The 15,687-nt window shown below is 39.7% G+C and overlaps 1 long non-coding RNA gene across 1 annotated transcript in view; it reads right to left on the bottom strand.

Annotated features, from left to right (window-relative positions):
* LOC148982117 (uncharacterized) overlaps positions 1-15,167 on the bottom strand; it is a 252,742-nt gene extending 237,575 nt beyond the window's left edge. Inside the window, exon 1 of the long non-coding RNA XR_016155240.1 lies at positions 15,153-15,167. This is a non-coding gene — a long non-coding RNA (uncharacterized LOC148982117). The remainder of the gene's footprint in view (positions 1-15,152) is intronic.
* Positions 15,168-15,687: the final 520 nt, after the last annotated feature.

Below are 15,687 nucleotides of genomic sequence, written 5' to 3'. Positions count from 1 at the left end.
GACTGATTAACAACCAATAAAGAGTCTCAGTCAGAGCCTGTGGCTGAACACGATAACATCGGTTTGATCCAAACCAATTACAATTTACATGCTAATCTAAGAACAACTCAAAGTTACTACTCAGAGGTTTGCCTTCATTGTTAAGAGTTGAAAAACAAAGTAGTGCGCACAACTAATGCAAACAGTAAGGCACAGGGAGTTCCTGGCTATTGATTAAAGGTTCTTGCATATTCGTCATCCTAAAAGTTCGTCACGCACCGAAACCTTGCACTGAGTCCAATGCGTATTAATTACTCTGTTGCAAAAAACAATACAAAATGGAGTCTTCAAGCAGTGAGGAAGATTTTTGTCCTCTCACTTCTTAGGAAATATCGGGTCCACCCGACCCTGAGATTGTGTAGAGAGGAAGTGGGACGATCCCGAGAGATTTAAAGTTTACTTCAGGATGTCTGTGAACAGTTTGATGCTTTGCTGGCGATACTGGATCCACATATTAAAAACAAGACACCAATTTCTGTGAACCAATTGACTTTGGCATTCACTTGTACGGTGGCTCTGAATTGTCAAAAACAAAATGCTTGCTACGGATGCGAAAAACTGAATTTTTTAAGCTGGGTGAAAGTTTCAGAGGCAGTGTGTAAAGGTGATTGACACAACATGAGGTCGTATTTGTTTTAAGGTGAAGGAATAGAAAAGAAATTAAGGTTTTTGATGAAAACATTCCAGGATTTTCTCCATATAATGGACTTCAATGGAAACCAAACGGTTCAAGGTCCAAAAGACAGTTTCAGTGCAAACTGTTCAAAGGGCTTTAAACGACACCAGACGATGAATAAGGGTCTTATCAAGTGAAACGATCGCTTATTTAATAAATAAATAACAAATTTTAAGTTTTATCAGCTCAAATGCTCGCCTTGCTCTGTTCTGTGATGCGCGTTCGTGACTCTCCTGTTTGAACTCGTTCATCAAAATGAACAAATCGTTTTTCGTGTCATTTGGTTCATTCAACGAACGAAACGAACTAATTGACTCGGGAAAAGATTCGTTCATTTTGATGAACGAGTTTGAACAGGAGAATCACAGAACAGAGCAAGGCGAGCATTTGAGCTTATAAAACTTAAACTTTGTTATTTATTATTAAATAACCGATCGTTTCGCATGATAAGACCCTTATTCATCGTCTGATATCGTTTAAAGACATTTGAAGCTGCATCTGAAACTGTTATTAACTGTCTTTTGGACCTTGACCCATTTGGTTCCCACTGAAGTCCATTATATGGAGAAAATGCTGGAATGTTTTCATCAAAAACCTTAATTTCTTTTCGACTGAAGAAAGAAAGACATGGACATCTTGGATGACATGGGGGTGAGTAAATTATCAGCAAAAGTTTTTTTTTAAAAGTGAATGGTGATCTCAGTTCAAATGGAGCCTGGTTAAGTAATGCGCTCAGGGTTGGAACAACAGAAAAGGCAGTGTGACAGTAGAGTGACGGTAAGGTCGAAGGGTCATGGGTCGGTCAATGCAGTGTGACCCTCATCCAGTGACAGTCTCTGTGATACGAGCCCTGTTACTGACAGAGATCCGGAACAGCACATCGATCCCGAGCCTGTTCACCTCTCTGTTCCCAACCTCAGGTGACAGAAGCGGAGAAGCCCTGTCGTCGCCAGCTCAAACTCACAGAGTTCATGTCCAGCAGAAACACATGAGAATATAGTCTCCGCTAAAGGGCATTTTAGACACCCTTAGTCTATAAAATGCTCATTACAATTTAGATTGATCTGTTATCAGAGGTAACTGTCTAAGTTATGCATTTCAGAAAAGTAAAATCACAGTTAGCAAAATATTGGAATACTGTATTGACCAATCAGCATCGAGGAACGCAACTTTCTGCTCTATAAAATGCATTTTAACAATAGCAAAACTCAATAAACCTTCAGAAAATGACAAAACGTTGTTAAAGTCCCCCTGTGGTGAAAATCCAGCTTTTAATGTTGTTTATGTGGTGTTTTTAATACGCTTTAAGACAAACCATGTGTAAATTCATAAGTCGACAGCATTGTATCGCCAACCGGAGTGAGTGGGGGTGGGGCTCATTTGCATATTCATAGAAACGTGCATACTAAATGAGGCAAGGGTGTCGAGTTACGTGATTTTTCAGGGACAAAACATTAAATTTAACGTTAAGCGATAAAATGATTGAATTTAAGCATCTATACAGACGTATCTTCGTCACGTCCACACAGAACCTGTCTGTGGTCTTATAAAGTTGTAACCAGTAACAAAACATTTTTTCAATTGTATTTTCTGAGTTATACTACTACTTTGGCCACACAGTTTGTTCTGGTCCACAAAAAAACACTAAGCCAGTACAGACTTCTCATCTGGAGTGTGTTTCCTGTTGGCTGGATGTCGTACACCCCGCTGGTAATCTCTTACATGCTTCTATCGTTTTCAGATGACTTTATGCTAAAACACAAACATTAAACAACATAGAAGCAAGAAAGCAATCTTTCAGACTGACAGACTACAGGAGAAGACAAGAGAGAGATGCCAAGTTCAACAGAGAGACATGGAGGAATATTTCAGTTTTCCATTATCAACTTTAGCCATTGATATCCAGTCATTAAAGGGTTAGTTGAACCTGTGCCATACTCTAAAATCTCATCGACTCCACTCAAAACAGTCCACTATTGTCCCAATGAGGTTGGGGGTCTGTGATGTCAGACTTGGCATGATGTGTCTCGAATATTCAAATCTTTTTTTTTTTTAATTACGGCCGAAATTTAACCTAAGGACAAATAAAATTTGAGTCGGTTTCTCACACAAAGTTGTTGCATGTCTTCTGAAAATTTCAATACGAATAGTTCAAATTCATATGGCTGGCTTTTATGACTCTTTCGTTTTGTTTCGTTTTTCGTCCTTTTTGGAGCTCAGCTTGAATCGCCATCACTTTCATTGGGCAAAGAGCAGCTTGAACATTTAGCTGAATTTCTCCTGTTCAACAGAAAACAAAAAAAAGAAGAGTTTGGAACACAAAACCAAGAAAACAACAGAATTTTCATCTATTCCTTGAATAGAAGTAATGTTGACATTAAACTGTAAGGTCGCCTTTGGCTTTTGGCTTGCTTAGTTGGGGACATTCATAATATTCAACAATAATATTGATCTCCTGCATTGACACCATTATATGAGCACCATTATAACTGAGCCGGACGATGACATCACTGTTTTCTCTAGAGCGGATATATAAATGAACTAAATTGGCAACAAAAATGAAGCATCAGTGAACTTACTTAAGCTGGACTGTGACGCTATTTTCTTCTGGAAGCAAACTGTGTTGCACTATTTTCCTGTTATCTCTGTAAAGCGCTTTATAAATGTGGCTTGAGTTGAAGATTGTATATTAGAGTCAATATTAATTGGTCATACTTCAGAATGGGCCATGATGTGGTGACATAACATGGCCAGAACCGACTGTCTTCACATAGATGATAAAAACAAAGGCATCTTGCAGGTCTTCACTGGACGCACATGCCATGCTGTTTTACTGGGATTAGAAACAGCTTCTTCCATGGTGGGCTCCAATCTCACAAAACGTGAGCACATGGTTCCCATTGTGGTTTAAAGCAGACCAGGAGGGTTACGCTGCTGTTTCTGGCCTCATGGTGTGAAGCGAATGCTTTCAGGTCCAGGGGAATACCGCCGATCCGAGTTCTCTGGGCCGATGGCGCTGAGGTCAAGAGCTTCTCTGAGGTAGCAGACGTGCTCCTGTGTTGATGGACTGAGGGGATATGAAACGGTGTTGAAATGCAGCGGATTTGGCTTTTCAGTGCTCATCTGAGATTGTAGAGACACCAGAGAAGGGAATAACTTTGAAGAGGGTATTATGGAAACGAGAGAAAGTTAAAGATGACAGCAGGACTGTTGAGAGAGTGGAGAATGGTGGGAAATGTGAACACTGAGGGCGGGGCAAGTGTGTGTAAACACTGGTAAATGGTTGCCATTTTTCTGTGACAAACAACAGCACAGCAGGTAAAGAGGTTTAGTCACTCGAGCAGATGGTTCAGAGTTCTTCAGGACTGATTCTTCTGTTCTCCTGACAAAGAAGGCAAAATGTTTGACTGCCCGTGTCATACAGAGCAACAATTAAAGGCAAGGTTTTAAAAGTTCACAGAATGGGGTCTCCTATAAGGATATGCACCATGAAGCATATCTAGACCTATTCAATACACCAATTAAATTCCCCCAGAACCCCAGCGCGACTAACTAACTGTGTGATTCATTCAGTGTCTAAGCAAGAAATTAAAAGTGCCTTCTCAGAGAGCGCATCTATCTATAACAGTTGCTATGGAAAGCTCCATTATTATTACCGGTCATGACCCCAAGTATTAGCCTTAAACTTATTAGCCACTAGAAAACATGAACGGCACAACGATATGGCTAGTTGACGAGAAACAGGGGTCTTTTTTGACCACCCAGAACACCATAGCAACTGCATAGCAACACCCAGCCACTCACAACACCTTAATAACTGCATAATGTCATGGCAACGACATACAACAACCTATTATTCCCATAACACCAAGCACTACTCACATTTGCTTCAGGAAATGGCAAAACCTAGTTACCCTTTTTAGCGTGATACGACTGAAGAGTAGGTTTAATTGTGTTGGTCCCAAGTGTGTTTAGTATGAAAGAAAGAGGCAATGTCATGGTAGAAGGTAAACAATACAATCTCTCTCTTCTGGCGGAGATGTCTTAACTGACAGTTTGGGCTTAAAGGTCAAGCAGGAGGCAGCCCCATCATGACCTTGTGTTTCCAGGGGTCAAATAGGTCAATTGACCCCTACCAGCACTCAGTCACGTCTATAGACCATTTCCGTTCACTTGCCCTGACTCATTCTCTTCTTTTCCGCCTGTGTGATGTCTTGTTTTCCCCTCATGCATAGATAGGAGAGGGAAGGAGGCAATGGCTTTAATTAAATGCCTCCTGAAGAGCTTTTGCTGTTTTCCATTCAAGAAGCGCTTACATAAAACTTGAGTCATTAAGTCCCAACACTCTTCCAACCACTGAACCGTGCGCTGAGAGGCTGGCCGAACACCAGAAGCACCTCACAAGTGTCTTCTACAGTCCTGTTCATCTTCTGACCTTCATACCGAGGATGAGTGCGTTCCCGTCTTCAAACTTAACTCTCAGGTTCACCTTCAATGGCGCTTCTTCCAACAAACAGATGATTTTGATGTATTACCAGCAAGGACTTAATCTGACCGACTGTCGCCCATAAACAAGTGATTCAAAGGTCTGGTCTAGGCGGAACGATATCGCCCTAGGCCAACAAGGGTCTGCTTCCAATTTATCCTGTTTATCATTGCGCTGGAGTCAGCCACTCTTATTCCTCCTCAGAAAAATAAACCTTGGCCACACTCGGAGCATTGGGCTCCAAAACACTTAGCTTTCATAAACACTATTAGCTTATTCAGTTCTTGTCTGCATGTCTGAGGACAGATAGAAAAACCATGAAGTAGATATTATGAATAAACATTTTGGGGCGAATTCTAAACATTTAGCCACTCACACACACTTTGCTTCAGCACTAAACTCTCACAGTCCAATTAACCCAAGCACTTTGTAAAGTCGTTAGGCGTTTTTCTTCTTCTATACGATACACCAGGTTGATGAACATCAGCGATATGTGCCAGTCACATGACAAAGGCAAGCTGGTAGGGGCTGTTTACACGACGCGTTTTGGCCGTTTAATTACATGACGTTTCAAAGTGCAAGATTTCGAAAACGGTCTCCGTGTAAAGAACAAAAACGTGAATCTCTGAAGACGATCACGTCAGGCACATGCGTATTACATGCTCAGTCTATAGTGTTCAGTGTTTCCTCCAGGATTGTCTTTTTCTTTGGGGGGTGAAACTGCTAGTGTTGCAGAGCGGGCGTGTTACGGATATGTGTTGTACAGTTTTTAGTAATCAAAAAGCATAATTATAAACTTGTACAACATTTTTTTTTAAATCGTGAAAAAAAAGTTCACACTATTTATGTGTTGTGTTTTTTCTGGTAATAAAATGAACACATTTTTTTCATTTATTACCAATTTTAATCGTATGAAATTAAACTTTTATCAAATAACATGCTACGCAATGAGCTTCACTGTTAAAATTAAAACATGGAAGAAAATGTGATTATTCCTTAAAAAATTTAGTTTTGACGATAATTTATTTTTCATAAAAATCAATTTTGGGGGACGACAATGGTAGGGGAAACAATGGCCTGGCCACAGAATATAACGTTTTCAGTCATTTTCGCAGATCCTTGTGTATGGGGATCTTTTGACAACTCAAAGGAAAAACTACTCCGTTTTAAGCATATCGTTGTTGTGTAAACGTACCCTTAAAATGGAAGTTTGTGTATATTTTCTAGTGATTATGAAGAACAGAGGACTTTATAACATGGCATATTCAGATACAACCTGCTGCATTTTACCAAAGGCTGGCCACACTTCAATATTTAATGCCTGATTTTAAGCCCCATTTGCAACTCCCAGCGTTCTGGGGTTTGTGGCCCGGTTCAAGGCTTCTCGCAACCAACTTTTTGTCCAAAAAATCCTCAATTGTGTGGTGTTATTACGATTTACTACTCCAAATCACCCGCACAATCCCAAATCTTAAAGGAGTAGTTGCAACTGCAATTCCCACTGCAATGCTTGGGCCTGAATTCCTCAATATTATAGCTCCACAGGCCCCTTTTCTGATGTGTGTTTGTGAGGAAAAAAATTCATTCATTTTGATAATCGAGTTCGAACAGGAGAGTCACGAACACGCATCACAGAACAGAGCAAGGCGAGCATTTGAGCTTATAAACTTAAACTGTTATTTATTTATTAAATGAGCGATCGTTTCGCTTGATAAGACCCTTATTCGACGTCTGGTGTCGTTTAAAGCCCTTTGAACAGTTTGCACTGAAACTCTCATTTGAACCGTTTGGTTCCCATTGAAGTCCATTATATGGAGAAAATCCTGGAATGTTTTCATCAAAAACCTTCATTTCTTTTCGACTGAAGAAAGAAAGACATGGACATCTTGGATGACATGGGGGTGAGTTTTTTTTTTAAAGTGAACTCCTATCCAACATGTTTGATATTTCCGACTCGTGATCAGGCTGCCTCTACGTGACACCTGCGATAGCCAAAGAAAGTGAGCGACCTTCACCGAGCGGATGTTGCGTGCTTCTATAGCTGGCACTTGGCAGCCACAAACACGCCAGAAAAGTGGAGAATTAAGAAAGAAGATCACCCAATACACTTGTGTTGGAACTGCCCGTACGCCTGTGGTCTCCTGACAATAATATTGTTGACTACTCAATTGAATGTTCAATTTAATGTAACATTCAATGTAGTTTCTAGCGTAGTTGGAACTACAATGTGCAACTTGTGTTCAGCACTCGTTTTGGTAAATCAAGCATTCAAATAACGTAGCCAGCATGTACCAACAAACCACGCTATCAGCAGATGCAAGTGATTGTTCCTGACTATTTGGGCCTCTTCGCCCCATGGGGTTTGTCACAGGAAGATGAAGTGTCCCAGTGATCAAGTTATTAAAAGTGTGCATCTTCACAAAGCAAATCAAAAGAGGACTTCTGCCCACAACGTGAGGTCTACAGAAAGCCCAACACGGCAACATTCTTCTGAGACTTTACACATTGGGTGTCCCCTTGTCAAGCAAAAATGCTTGAACTGACAACAGGCTTAAGTGATGTCTCAAACAGCTGAGGGGGTCTGGGTATGTGTGAGTGGGCAAGCCAAGATTCAGCTAAAGCTAATCCATCCTTTCTCTTCGGCTACGTTTTCCTAGGGAGTGCAAAAGCTGAGGCTGACACTTTTTCCTCTGGTTGCCCTTAGTGTGCTTTGAACGCAACTCGGCCCTGTGGAAGTCTAGGTGCAGACAAAGGCCACGTGCGGAGAGGCCGAGGGACTGGAGCCATCAGCCGTGAGGAGTCTGTACCTCCTCCTCGTCCTATCTGCCCTTCTTAATCCTCAACTTCTCCAGAGCCCCACACGCCAGAGCCGGCAGCCAGAAACCTTTGTAGGGAACAAAAAAAGCAAAGTCGACGAGGTCGCAGCAGGCCTGGACCACCTGCTCAGAGAACTCATTTACACTCGGCGACAGTGAAAGTAAGTAAGACGCGGCCTCTCTTATGATCCTGCCGTACAAAGGAACAAATTGCGTTCCTTGGGCCTGTCCTCCACAGGTCAGGAATCAGGGCGAGAGCCTGTGATTGGCCCTCTCAGGAAATGTACATGTTTTCCATTCATTTCTCCTTTCATCTCCTGCTTTTCTATTCCTCTGGTGCGCATTTGTCGAGGCACTTCTCTCAAAATTGAATGTTATTATTCCAAACAGTCCCAATGGCACGGCCTTATCTTTTATTTATTGTTGAGTGGCAGAGCATCTGCTGTCTGTCTGTAGCCTAGATTAAAGGGACGGATAGAGGCAGAGAGCGATATAGTGCTGCTTCATCATCATCATCATCATGATCTTAATTGCATGGCTGAATTTCTGAGCGCTACTAGCTTTAATCTACAGCCTCGTATAAACAATAGCAATGCTCCTGGAAGACACATCCCACAAGCCCTCAGTTCGCCATCTAGGTTAACTAGACCCAATATAGTCTGGCTGTGAGTCACACACTTCTAGCCAAAATAACCTTCAATTTGGTTACAATTAGTTCACGGTGAACACAGACCAATGTTAGAGTTGTGTGGAGTGTGAAATGGTGTTAAAACTCATCCATAATGAGAGTATATTCATCAAGTGTCTGACTGAGCTGGAAGGTAGTTGACATGAAGAGGTAACTGAAGCCATGAGGACCACTCAACATAATCAACTCACATCTGCTCTACACACACAACATTACAAAAATCAGTAAATCTAATGTGTAAAAGATAAATGCATCTGCATAAGACTACACAGCAAAACCCCCAGTGTACATATATACACTCTCGGACGGTGTACATATAGGTCCAACTCCAGGGTGTTAAAAATGAACAGTGTTGAAGTTAATGAGATAATTAAGTGATTAATTAAGTGATGATTGGCCATTAGTGGTGACACCTGATGTTAATAAGAAGAATCATTGAAGGAAAGAGAAACAACAAGAACAGAAAAAAGAGAAACTCAAGAACTAGGGCTGTCGCGGTTATGGAATTTTCCTTGCGGTAATATTGAGTGGCTCAATAGCGCGATATGCGGTATTACCGCCATTTATTTATTTAGTTTATATGTTTTTGTTGCTATATAAATAAAGTTTACGATGTGGACAAAAACGAGGACATTTTCAGTAACCATTGTAACCGAAACTAAACAGCGCCGTCTACATTATATGCGCATTGAAAGACTTTCACTCAGAGCGCATATTGTTATGACAACGGACTTTGAGCGAGTCATTGAACCGTTCATTCAACGAACACGTTTAAAAAAGCTGATTCATTAAAAGAGATGTAAAGAAACAATATGTTAATTATTTTTAACATGCAGCAATGCGTCGCATGGGGAACGCCGAAGCTGATGCTTCACTTATAAGAGACCCATTGATTCAATGCGTGACTCACTGATTTTATTTCGGCTTCCTTGTGCTGTGGGATGCTGACCAGCGCTGCTGCTGACGCGCATTTATGGGAAAATACCCGTGAAGAGAACGTTAAAATGATGATGCGACAAATATTTCGCTTCCCTTTGACACGACAAGCTTTTCACGACTTCAAAGACAGACGCAGGTAATCGCACGCGCTCTGCCGATCATTCACTGTCTGTGTGAAACCTGTAGGCTACATCACCATGATAAACAGTCTTGTTATCATTATGAATTAGTTTAACATTCAATACACATGCATTAAGTTCAAAACAAGAAGGGTCAACCTCTTCGGTTGACTTGTCAGAAGTGCGGTACTACAATATTGCGGTTACCGCGAGAGCCCTATCAAGAACTACTGACTTCGAGCCTTTACACATTATTGCACTTATTATTACCAGTGGATTTCTGTGATACATCTACACACATTCTTATTTGTATTGAACAGAAGTTTAGATGATGATGTTTTATGGAATGTTTTGTTTCATGTCACCATTGTGGTGATATGTGTTTGCTTTAGTTGGGCTCTTGACCCTTTGCTTTTTAACATTAGTTTTTCTCTGGCTGCTCTAACTCTGTGTTTATAAAGCACATGTGTTACTGCAAGAGAAACCATAACATGGGCTGTGTTTCCCGTAAACCAAATTTGATCGTACAGACCTTTGGTTACAATTGTTCTACGATCAGGTTAGGCTTAAAATCCTTTTGGGAAACACAGCCCAGGTCATGATGGTTATGTTAAAATGATGAAATTAAATATTATAGTGTCTTGATTCTCTCAACCAGCATTATAAACTGAGTATACAAATGTTCTATTCATTTTCATTACAGTAGCTAATTCCAACAGTGCTTTACTATTCTGAAGGTTTTAAAATCCCACACAGATATCAAGAATCTACATATGAATCTCCAGAATGGTGACAATCACACAATAGATTCATGTTGCAGTGCATGATGGGAGCCACCAATCAAAATGCATCCATGGCTCCCACAATGCATTGCAGTATGAATAAATTATGCAGATGAATTGTCCTGTAATTTTCATTGTTTTCCTGTTTGTGTTTTATTTTGCTATGACTGTAATAGCTTCTTTTGTGATGTTCAGGGTTGATCTGTGTGTCACTAGTTTGTTTATTTTCACCATTGTTGTGATTCATATGCTGATTCTTGATGTTTCTGTTTCTAAACACAAGAGCTCAAGTGATTTTTCAAAATTGTTCATATTACTGTTGGATCTCAAACTGTAGAAACTCAGGGCTACAATCACCAATGCTAAAACACAACATCACTCATATTGTCAAAGATTTAGACTCTGAATGACATCATTCAGTCAGGTCACAACATGTTGATAACATCATCATCACAACATATTGTTAACAGGTTTTCTCAAGCAATAACACATGTGCTTTACAAACACAATGTTGGAGCAGTCAGAGAAAAACTGACGAAAAGAAATGAAAAGGGTCAAGAGCCCAACTACAGCAAACACTGACCACCATAATGGTGGCTTGAAATGAACAATACCATAAAACATTGCTGTCGAAACTTCTGTTGAATCTCAATAACTTTTGTAGATGTATAACAGAAATAAAGTCACAGTGGTAATAATAAGTGCAATAATGTGTAAAGGATCAAAGTCAGTAGTTCTTGAGTTTCTCTTTTTTCTGTTCTTGTTTGTTTGTTTCTCTTTCCTACAATGATTCTTCTTATTAACATCAGGTGTCACCACTAATTGCCAATCATCACTTAATTAATCACTTAATTATCTCATTAACTTCAACACTGCTTCAGTGTTCTTTTTTAACACCCTGAAGTTGGACCTATATGTACACAGAGAGTGTACATATGTACACTGGGGATTTTGCTGTGTAGTGAACACACACTTCCACTAACACAAGGATGAGCGAGCTGAGGCTTTTTGTGGCTGATCCGTGACTAGTGAAAAAGTCACTGGTTGAGTCACTAAAGAGTTGATTAGAAAGAGACTTGATAACCCATGAAATAAACCATTAAAAAGTGTATTAATGCACACATTAGGACCATGCACCATCCAGATAATGCTAATTCCTGATCTCCTCTCTCAAAGCCAGTCATCATAGGACCAAAACCACCGTTCAATCTTATACACTCACGCATTTATTCAGAAACCTTTATCAACATTATCACAGTTTATTTGCTATAGTTTCTAGAAAACCATCCTTCTGTTAGACTGTCTCCAAAATGAATTAGGTTGAATTTAACTACACAATTACTAAGAAATACTTCATGTTGTTCAGTCTGTGTGTCAAAATGACAGAAAAAACACCAATTTTACTGGTAGTCACTGTATGAAATCTTTTTTAGGTATAATACGTCACATTGGCCCAACGCCTGCGAAGAGACGACTCTACGCCGGCGATATGTTATGCCCTTAATATTACATGATTAACTAAATGTACTTTTCTGTAAAGCTGCTTTAAAACAATATGTATTGTGAAAAATGCTATACAAATAAACTTGAATTGAATTTTCTTTATTTTGCTCTCCTCACTTACATAAATGAAATATAGTGTCCTGCACGCACACACTAGTAAATCTGGTTTCCTGCACATACAAACCCCTGCAAAAAAACTACTGAGACTGAGAGGATGAGAACTGTAATCTGGACAGAAGTCGGGTGTCTCGCGTCCAGCGCGTACGTGTGTCATTCAGGGATTTGGGGAGTAACTCGCAGCTCAAGCCAGAGTCTATTTCTAGAAGATTTCCTAAAATAAAGTCCTGAGCTCCTAATCTGGCAGAAGAGAGCAAAACCTCAACAGCATGAACTCAGCGGTGCCATCACGTCACTGCTGACGAAACACGGATCTCGTAAAGAAGGTCAGCGGACCTCCAGCGAGAACTGCTGGAACTGAACTGAGTCATTTCATCTGCAAGCCTGATCCCACACTAACACAACGCAGCAAACACACCAACGACAACAGGTTTCTATTAGCACTTTAGGGAGTTCACCAAATATCATTTACTCATCTTTACCATGTTCCAAAACTACATGACTTGATTTTTTCCTGTGGAAAAGATTAGAATGTCCATGTAGGTCTTTTACTGAAACATAAAGTCAAAGTCAAAAAAGTCTAAGTTTATAGCATGATTTATACAGCCGAAGCTTTACAAAACATCCTAAAACAAGAACACGTCAAACATCCTAAAATACATGGCACAAATGACAGATTATTAAAAGCAAGTGAGTAAAAGTAGGATTTCAGCCGTGACTTGAACATAAAGTGAATAACAATCTCTAAAACCACAAGAAAATGAAAATTAAAGGGGTCATATAATGCCATTTTTGTTAATATGTATTTTGTTAATATAAGTTAATATGAATGTTTAGGGTCTATATGAAAACTTTGTAATCTACTTTTAGTAAAAGTTCTCATTGGTAACACTTTATTTAAAGGGGTGTGCATAAGACTGACATGACACTGTCATAAACATGACATAACACCTGTCATGAACATCAAGGAGTCTTTATGAATGTTTATGACTGTTGTCATTAAGTGTCATTCGGTGAATTATGACACTTTTAATGCAAAGTTGACATTGTTTAAAATGTCTTTGTTAAGACAACTTGACAGTAAACAAAGACAATTAAAGCTGCAAGCAGCATTTATCGGTGTTCAAGCAGTTCAGATCTTTAAGGCATTTAAGCACAAAAGCATCAAAAGACAATAAGTTGTATGTAGCAGGCATGATTTATCATGATATACTACATTTCAGCGTGATATTACATAATTAACCATGTTCCAATATGATTTATCATAATTTACCATGTTAAAATATGATTTACTACAGTTTAGTTCACACACTCATTTTCAACTTCAGGATAATAGTCATTTTTTACTAAATGTGGTTGTAAATGTTAAAAGATTGAATTGATAAAGTTATACTATGAATTATAGTTGAGTATTGTGAAAAAAAATAATTTAAACAGCAGCGGGCAGTACAACACCACTCATTGGCCACCTATAATCCGATCCTCACGGAACTTTGCGGAGGAACTTTGGTTGCTGTAGAGCCACCTATGGGCCAATCGGGCTCATACTCTGACAGCTTCTCCACAATTTGAGGCCCTACCATCTGACAAAGTTTCAGAGCTCCAGCCCTTACGGTTTGGGCTGCACAATGCGTTTTAGCTGATTTTTTTTTATACAATACAAATACAATAGGTTTTCACCACTTCGTGCTTGAACACCTAAAAATATCTTGATTATGACAACTTGACAGTAACAAAGACAGAAATGTCTTTTTTATGACAATTTGACATTAACCAAGAAATCATAACTAGTCTAACATGTTCCACTTTACGTGAGGTATAGGGAAATATTAATGACACTGTTGTTAAAGCATTTGACAGTGTAATAACCCTTAATGACATCTTTACAACTAGTAAAATGTGTTCCACTTTACTTGAGGACAAGTCAAATATTCATGACAGAGTTATAATGGTGTCATGACAACCAAAGTTAAAAGCAACCATAACATATGACAGGGTAATGTAATGTTAACACAAAGCTAAATAACTTGTTTAAGTTTGATAATTAGACCTGTTATGACATATTTGTGACAGGTTGACAGGTTATGATTTCTTGGTTAATATCAAGTTGTCATAACAAAGACATTTTGAACAATGTCAACATTGCATTTAAAGTGTCATAATTTACAGAATGATACCTACTGACAACAGTCATAAACAGTCATAAAGACTCCTTCATGTTCATGACAGGTGTTGTGTCATGTCAGTCTTATGCATACCCCTTCAAATAAAGTGTTACCAAACCCTCATTTTACCAGGTCAATCAGCTCTGTTTTCAGCACGCCGTTTCAGTGCATATGCCTTTAAATGATAATGAGCTTCACTGACTCCGCCCCTCTTTTCTGTGGGCGTTTGACACAGCGCATGTTGAGTGTTGCCTTGACAACAGTTGAGGGATATTTTGGAGAGAGAATGTCAGCGGGAGTCTCTGAGGACACATCTGTACAACCGTATCAGTCGCACCGGAACAAGATGACGGCCGCAACGAAGTTCGACAATTAAGGCTCGAACAGAACGTTTCTGACTGGTTGGTTAACGTAATGTTACTTTGATCTATCTTTGTATGCACTGGCAGGGTAGAGTAGTGAGATACGACCGCTGTGTGTACTGATGTATACGTTAGTTCATTGACAGATTGACGTTACAACTAATGGCCATTCATTTTTTTTTTTCACGATTTGCAAAGATTAATATAAAGATGAAAAAACTTTACACTCACTTCTTCTGGAAGTGCAGCAGAAACATGAAAAGTTGGTACCGATTCTTTTCAGGATCAGATTCTTATACTGACCCTTGTTTATAAAGCAGTCTGGTGAGAAATGATTCGTGCAAACATGGATCGTGGGGAATATTCCCTTCGAAAACAAAACTCAGCCACTGCGTCTTCAGCTGTTCGGGTTTAGAAACATCAGAATGACTGTGTTGGTTATTACACCCAAGAACCGAACAACTAGGGTTGGGTATCGAGAATCGAGTATCGATTGGAACCGAGACTAACTTTTCGTTTTTCCCGGAATCGTTCAAAATTTAAAATTTCGATTCCTAGTTTCCGAGCGGAAGAAGAAACCGCTGAACACCAACGAAGAAGCGTCTACCGGAAGTGTTGGCATAACCACGCGAGTCGAACATGAGTACCTTACGTCGACGATCCAAAGTGTGGCTTCACTTTTCTAAAAATAGCGAAATCTCGGCAAAATGCAAAATTTGTGACAAAAGGAGTATTTTTACAGAAGGAGTATTTCCTTCAGAAAGGCCGTTGGTTAGCAAGGTTAGCTAAACTTTTTTGACCCTGCCTCTTAAAAGAATCGGAATCGAGAATCGTTAGGAACCGGAATCGAAACAAGGAATCGGAATCAGAATCAGAATCGTTCAAATTCAAACGATACCCAACCCTACGAACAACACAATCGCTTAGACGCTGCTCCAGCGTATCAGCAATGGCGGACTATAATGACAGCTCGCTCAGGGCGGGTCTGTGTTGAA

The sequence above is a fragment of the Pimephales promelas genome, chromosome 3 (genome assembly GCF_988280905.1).
Source record: "Pimephales promelas chromosome 3, fPimPro1.hap1.1, whole genome shotgun sequence".
Lineage (NCBI taxonomy): Eukaryota > Metazoa > Chordata > Actinopteri > Cypriniformes > Leuciscidae > Pimephales > Pimephales promelas.
The sequence above is the reverse complement of the archived record's forward strand: the minus strand, read 5'-3'. Positions and strand labels throughout refer to the sequence as shown.